The sequence below is a fragment of the Bos indicus x Bos taurus genome, chromosome 7 (genome assembly GCF_003369695.1).
Source record: "Bos indicus x Bos taurus breed Angus x Brahman F1 hybrid chromosome 7, Bos_hybrid_MaternalHap_v2.0, whole genome shotgun sequence".
NCBI lineage: Eukaryota > Metazoa > Chordata > Mammalia > Artiodactyla > Bovidae > Bos > Bos indicus x Bos taurus.
The window spans coordinates 90687452-90695347 of NC_040082.1; positions in this window are offsets into that span (position 1 = coordinate 90687452).

A 7896-nucleotide genomic window follows, 5' to 3' on the forward strand; every position below is an offset into this window, starting at 1 on the left:
TGTTACAATGGGTTCAAAGGAAAATCCAAAGAACACTCACATAGAGACAGGTGAGCAACGCTTGGATGAATTACAGACAGAAGCAAGACATGATTGAGCACAATTAATTTGTATCTCTCTTGACAAGAATCATTCCCAGGGACTTTCCTGGCAGTGCAGTGATCAAGACTCTGTGCTTCCACTGTAAGGGGTACGGGTTTGATCCCTGGTCTGGGAACTAAGATCCCACATGCTGTGTGGCCAAAGAGTAAATTAATAAAAATAAGAAAATAAATGAATTGGGGAAGAAAATTTTAAAAATATGCCGACAAAGGTCCATATAGTCAAATTATGATTTTTCTAGTAGTCATGTATAGATGTGAAAGTTGGACCTTAAAGAAGGCTGAGAGCCAAAGAATTTATACTTTCGAACTGTGGTGCTGGAGAAGACTATTGAGAGTCCCCTGGACAGCAAGGAGATCAAACCAGTCAATCCTAAAGGAAATCAACCCTGAATATTCATTGGAAGGACTGATGTTGAAGCTAAAGTTCCAATACTTTGGCCACGTGATACTAAGAGCCAACTCATTGGAAAAGACCCTGATTCTGGGAAACGTTGAGGACAGGAGAAGTGGGCAGCAGAGGATGAGATGATTGGATAGCATCACTGGCTCAATGAACATGAGTTTGAGCAAACTCCAGGAGATGGTGAAGGACAGGGAAGCCTGGTGTGCTGTAGTCTATGTGGTTGCAAAGAGTTGGACATGACTTAGTGACTGAATAACAACAAATTTTTTTTTAATGAATGATTGCCAAGGAATTTCCTGGTAGTGTAGTGGTTAGGACTCTGCACTTTCACTGCCATGGTCCTGGGTTCAATCCCTGGTCAGGGAACTGAGATCCCAAAATCCGTGTAATGTGACCAAAAATATTAATAAATAAATAACAAAAACAAAAAGAATCATTGCCATAAGCATCCATTTTCTACAACATGCTGCTGCTGCTGCTAAGTCGCTTCAGTCGTGTCTGACTCTGTGCGACCCCATAGACAGCAGCCCGCCAGGCTCTGCCATCCCTGGGATGCTCCAGGCAAGAACACCAGAGTGGGTTGCCATTTCCTTCTCCAATGCATGAAAGTGAAATGCGAAAGTGAAGTCGTTCAGTCATGTCTGACTTTTAGCGACCCCATGGACTGCAGCCTACCAGGCTCCTCCATACATGGGATTTTCCAAGCAAGAGTACTGGAGTGGGGTGCCATTGCCTTCTCCATAGTTGTAAAATAGCCCCCAAATGGCAAAAGGCATGAAACCCCAAGAAACCCCATAGAATCAGACCAAGACTAGGTTTGTCTAAGGGGTCAGTTCTTTTATTGAAATGATCATCAGGGAGAATTATTCCAAGGAGGTGGTAGAGAACCGAGATCTGAATAAGGATGGGCAGGTTCCCAGGTGTGAGGGTAAAGGGTAAAGTGTGGGGCTTGGATTCATGATGGAGGATCAGGCAGGAAACCAGTGAGGCTGGAGCAATAGATTCTAGGGCAGTGACCCGGGCACCTGCAGGTCATGGATTCAGGCATAAGAAGGAGTGAAGCCCTGACACTGACTACTACATGGATGGACCCTGGGGACACGATGCTCAGTGAGAGGAGCAGACACAGAAGGAGGACACAGTTGTGATTCCACTGATGGGAAACGTCCAGAACAGGCAGATTTACAGACACAGGGCGTGGATTTGTGGGTGCCAGGACCTGGTGGAGGGGAGTGACTGCTAAGGGGGATGAGGTTGTTCTTTGGGGTGATGGAAGTGTTTGAAAATTATATAGTAGTGATGATTTCACGATTCTGTAAAAACCACTGAATTGTACATATTAAAGAGTGAATATTCTGGTATGTGAATGACATCAGTTTTAAAAAGCAAAGCAACATGCATGTTTAACAACAGCTGTATCCACAATAGCTAAAATGTGGCAACAACCCAAATGTCTATTGATGGATGAATGAATAAGCAAAATGTGGTCCGTCCACACAGTGGAATATTACTCAGCCTTCAAAAGGAAGGAGATTCTGACACCTGCTACAACCTGGATGGACTTTGAGGACGTGATGCTCAGTGAAATAAACCAGAAGGACACACACTGTCTGATTCCACTCACTGGAGGTCCCTAGAGAAGTCAGATCCACAGAGACAGGAAGGAGATGGTGGGGCCAGGGGCTGGGGGAGGGGATAGGGAGTCAGTGTTTCACTGGGACAGAGTTTCAGTTTGAGAAGATGAGAAAGTTCTGCAGATGATGGTGGGGATGGTTGCACAACAGTGTGAATATACTTAAGTGTCACTAAATAAACACTTAAAAATGGTTAAATTGGTAAAATTTATGTCTCATGTATGTTGCCCCAAGTTTTTTTCTTTAGGTTGTAAAGAAAAGTAGGCCTGGAACAAGAGATGGGAGTGGCTGGGCTCAATCTCATTCCGAAGTCTGGATACTCCTGTGGTCCCTAGTGATTTCTCACATCCCATTTTTATGAACTGTGGTCATTTATGAGTAAAACTAAATGTTTTTCCTTTCTTTCTCTTTGTTTTAGCCACGACACATGGCTTGTGGGATCTTAGTTCCCCAATCAGGGATTGAACCCAGGCCCTCAGCAGTGACAATGAAGAGTCCTAACCACTGGACACTAGGGAATTCCCAAATGTTTTTCTTTTCAAAAAATTAAAATTAAAAAAGTCGAGGGACTTCCCTTCCCAATGCAGGGAGCACGGTTTTGATCCCAGGTCAGTGAACTAAGATCCCACATTCCTCATGGCACAGCAAAAAAAAAAAATTAAAATGTTCCTCCTACCCCAAAAATATTGATGGAAAGACATCAGCTTGGGTTTGAGCAGACCTGTGCCCTGCTTTATGTTTTGTTAATCACACTGATGACTGTGTAAGAGCCCTGGGCAGGGCTAGGCCAGTTGGGATGCTGGTATGGGCATCCCGGCCTATACAGATGGAGACCACAGTAGGGGAAGGTAGACAAGGTCTTTTTTTTTTTTTTTCTCAACCATGTGATGAGGTATGTGGGGTCTTAGTTTCCCAACTAGGGATGGAACTCGTGCCCCCTGCAGTGGAAGCTTGGAGTCCTAACCACTGGACCACCAGGGAAGTCCCCACACTTATGTTTTACAACATTTATTTATTTACTCATTTGGCTGCGCCAGATCTTAGTTGCAGCATGAGAGACCTAGTTCCCTGACCAGGGACTGAACTCAGGCCCCCTGCATTGGGAGCTTGGAGTCTTAGCCACTGGACCACCAGGCAAGTCCCCTTATGTTTATTTTTTAAAGGCTCATGATCTCTTTTTTCATCTTCAAAACCAGCAGCTTGACATCCTCTCATTTCTCTCTGACCGACCTTTGTAACTCCCTCTTATAAGGAGCCTATGAAATATGTACATAAATTCGTTTTCTACAGCTTCTGTGTTACATCTTTTTGCTGATCAATCCAATCAATCCTAAAGGAAATCAACCCTGAATATTCACCGGAAGGACTGATGCTGAAGCTGAAGCTCCAATACTTTGGCCACCTGATGCGAACAATCAACTCATTGGAAAAGACCCTGATGCTGGGAAAGATTGAAGGCAGGAGGAGAACAGGATGACAGAGGATGAGATGGTTGGATGGCATCATTGACTCAATGGACATGAGTTTTAGCAAACTCTGGGAGATAGTGAAGGACCGGGAAGCCTGGTGTGCTGCAGTCCATGGGGTCTCAGAGAGTCGGACATGACTGGGCAACTGAACAACAACAGACCTTCTGTAACAAAGGACTACAAACTGGGTGGCTGGGAACAGCAGAAATATATTCCCTTTCTGTCCTGGAGGCCAGGAGCCCAGAGGTGAGTTGTGGGCAGGGCCATTCTCCCTCTGAAGGCTCTGCGGGAAGGATCAGTTGCAGACCTTTCTCCTGGTTTCCTTCCAGTAGCCTCAGGCTTCCCCTGGCTTGCGAGTTGCTGGCTTCCCCCAGGTCCCTTAAGGTCATCTCCCCTCTGTGGTCATCTGTATCTGTCCAAATGTCCCCTTCTTGTAAGGTCAGTGGTCACATTGGATTAGGGGTCCACTCTGCTCCAGCATGATCTTGTGTTAACTAATTACATCTTCAACTACCTTATCTGCAAATAAACTCTCCCTCTAAGGTACTGGAAGTTAGGACTTCAACATGTCATATATATGTGTGTGTGTCTATGTTTTTACACTTATCTAAGCAGTATCTATCTAATTTTTAAAGAGTTTTTTTTTTTTGATGTGGGCCATTTAGAAAGTCTTTATTGAATTTGTTACAATATTGCCTCTGTTCCATGTTTTGGTCCCCTGGCAAGGAAGCATGTGAGAGCCTAGCAGTCAGAGATTGAATCCACATCCCCTGCACTGGAAGGGGAAATCCCAACCATTGGACCATCAGGGAAGTCCTTATCAATCTAATCTTTTTCACCAGTGACTTTGAATAAAGATGCCAAGATGCTGAAGGCTAACTTATCAGTTCTGAGAGAATGGAGATAAATTTGGATTCATAGTGTATCATAACAAACACACAAATACACACTTGCCTTCCTGGGAGGGCTGTAAAGTTCTGTACACACTCTCAAAAGCCAACGGAATGAACGCAGACAGAGTTGCAGTTGGGGAAGATGAGAAAGACCTGGAGATGGATGGTGGGTATGGTTGCACGACAATGTGAATGTACTTAGTGCCACTGAACTGCACACTTAGAAAGGGTTAAAGTGGTAAATGTTATGGTACGTATGAAAGTGAAAGTGTTAGTCATTCAGTTGTGTCCAATTCTTTGTGACCCCGTGGACTGTAGCTGCCCAGGTTCCTCTGTCCATGGGATTCTCCAGGGAAGAATACTAGAGTGGGTAGCCATTCCCTTCTGCAGGGGCTTTTTCGACCCAGGATTGAACCTGGATCTTCTGCATTGCAGGCAGATTCTTTACTGTCTTAGCCACCAGGGAAGCCCTGGTATGTATGTTTTATTATAATTATTTATCTTTATTTATTTATTTATTTGGCCATAGCATGGGGCTTAGTTCCCCACAGGAACTTAGTTCCCTGACCAAGGTTCGAACCCAGGCACCCTGCATCAGAAGCTCAGAGTCTTAACCAACCACTGGACTGCCAGAAAGTCCCTACAATTTTTTTTCAGGGGGGAAAGTCAGTTGATTCACTGCAGGATGTGGTCTTGGATGGAAAAAGGGCATTTGTGGAAAAAACTGGAGAAATGTGAAGACAGTTTAGGGTTTACAGGTGTTGGTTCCTTGTGACAGATACACCATGGTGATGTATGATAGCATTAGGGGAAGCTGGGTTAAGGGTAGATAGGAAGTCTTTCTAATTTTGGAATCTTTTTAGTTTTTCTGTAAATCTAAACTATATCCAAAATAAAACATTTATTTAACCACAAAAAAAAGCAAAAATTGAGTTTGCATGGGTGTGTACATTTGTGAAATTCATCCAACTCTATACATAATATCTGTACGGTTTATTGTCTATAGCCTATATATTAATTTTAGAAAAACACACAGAAATGAAAACACCTGAAAAAAAAGTTGCTTGACCAAAAGTGCCTAAAAATATGCATACCCTTTGGCCCAGAGATTCCATATCTGGAAATTTATCCAAAGAAAATATTTTGAAATGGTCAAGGTATAGTAACTAGAAAAATGGGTTACAAACCAGTACATTTAAAAGGTCCTAGGACTTCTCTGGTGGTCCAGGGGTTGAGACTGTGCTTCCAAGGCAGGGATGCAAGCGGCCCGGGTTCACATGCTGCATGGTGCGGCAAAAAAAAAAAAAAAAAACCCAAAACTTAAGGTCCCATTATTCTTAAATATATATACATGTATAATCTTTGTATACACACTGAGGTATCAACAGTGCTTATCTCTACATGGTGGGATAAGGGTGATTTCTTTTTTTCTTGCTTCTCTGATTATTTGACTTTTTTTCAATTAGTATATATTTCTTTTCTTTAAAAAAAAAGGGGGGGGTAATTGCACCAGACAGAATATCCTATGAGGGTTTTGTATGGGTTTCCCAGGGTGACTATAGCAAAAATTACCATAAATGTAGTGACTGAAAAGAATGCAAATTAATCTTCCATTTCCAGAGGTCAGAAGTCCAAAATGGGTGTCTTAGGCTGGTCCCTCCAGAGGCTCCAGGGGAGCACTGGCTCCTGCCTTTTCCAGCTTCTAGAGGTGCCGCATCCCTGGCTCACAGCCCCTCCCTCCCTTCTCACAGCCAGCAGAGCAGTATCTCCCATCTCTCTGCCTCTGACCCTCCCCCTCCCTCTTACAAGGACCCTGTGATGACACTGGGCCCCCGAGGAATCCAGGATCATCTCTCTTGTTAGAAGCTTTAACTTAATACCACCTGCGGATTTCCTTTACCATGTATGTAAGGGAGCATCTTCATAAGTTCCAGGCGTTAGGATTCAGACGTTCCTGGGAGACCATTATCTTGCCCTCCACAGCTTGTAGGGACAAACCAGGCAATAGATAGTGCAGCTAGGGAGACTTTCCTGGTGGTCCAGGAGTTAAAAGGCCAAGCTTCCAATGCAAGGGTCACAGGTTCAATCCCTGGTCAGGGAACTAAGATCCCACATGTTGTATGGCATGGGGTAAAAAAAAAAAAAAAAATGCAGCTGAGATTCTGAAAAAGCTGATGTGATTTCAGGCCACATTAATAGAGGTCTAGCATTCAGTTCAAGGGAGATGATGGGTCTTACCAAAACATTCCAGGGATGAGACCAGGATGCTGAAAAAAGATAGAGAGTCATGTCCCACAAGGAAAAGGCAGATAGACGACAACCAGGTCTGGTTCACAGAAGTCCTCTGTATGGCTTATGGGTGGAAGGTGAAGTTGATTCTGGGGTCTTCCCAAGGGAGGGATGGAAGGATGAATGTCAGACATGGTCCCAGTCCTATCTGAGTTCCTCTCACTGCCTGGCATACAGCACTGGACTCAGGCAATGGGTGGCTCACTTTACTCCTGGGGGCTGGATCAGCACAATATCAAGAGAATCTTCTGGGAGCCTTGTGGGGGTCTTTCCACCAGACTCACTGGGTCAAAGTGCTGACAGAGCTGCTGAGGCCTAAATCAGAGAATCCAGAGCAAAGTTCAATTTCTGAAACTGTGCAGGTGTTTGCACCCCTGTGTTTATCACAGCAGTCCAGAGCAGTCAAGTAGACATATGATGAATAAACAAATTGTGGTACATCCATGCAGTGGATTATTACTCAGCCATAAAAAGGAAGGAGGTTCTGATACCTGTTGCCATGTGGAAGGACCCCCAAGGTCATGATGCTCAGTGAGAGAAGCCAGACACAGAAGGGTAAATAGTATCTGATTCCACTCACAGAAGGTCCCTAGAGAAATCAAATCCCTAGAGACAGAAGGTAAGATGGGGAGGAGACAGGGTCTGGGGGAGGGGGATGGAGAGTCAGTGTTTAATCGGGACTGAGAGTCAGTTTGGGAAGATGAGAAAATTCTGGAGATATTTGCCCAACAATGTGAACGTACTGAATGCCACTGAGTTGTGCACTTAAAAGTGGTTAAGATAGTAACTTCTGTGTATAATTTAATACAGTGAAAAAATCCAGGTCTGTTTAAAAAAAAAAAAGGACTAAAAAAATAAAACCAAAAGAAACTATTTTGGGGCCCAACTAAAGAGAGTCCAGCCGTTTTATTTTGGCAAGTGATGACATTGGAAAGAAAAGAACCCGGGAGCCACCAGCCGCAAGTGCAGAGACAAATGGCTCCCAGCTCGGCTTCTGGAGACTTCCAGCCCTGCCAGGACCACTCACAGGCACATCGATGGGTTTGTGCAGGGACTTTGCCTGTCCCCGGTGCCCCATAGACCCGGAACTGGTACCCCAGTTGC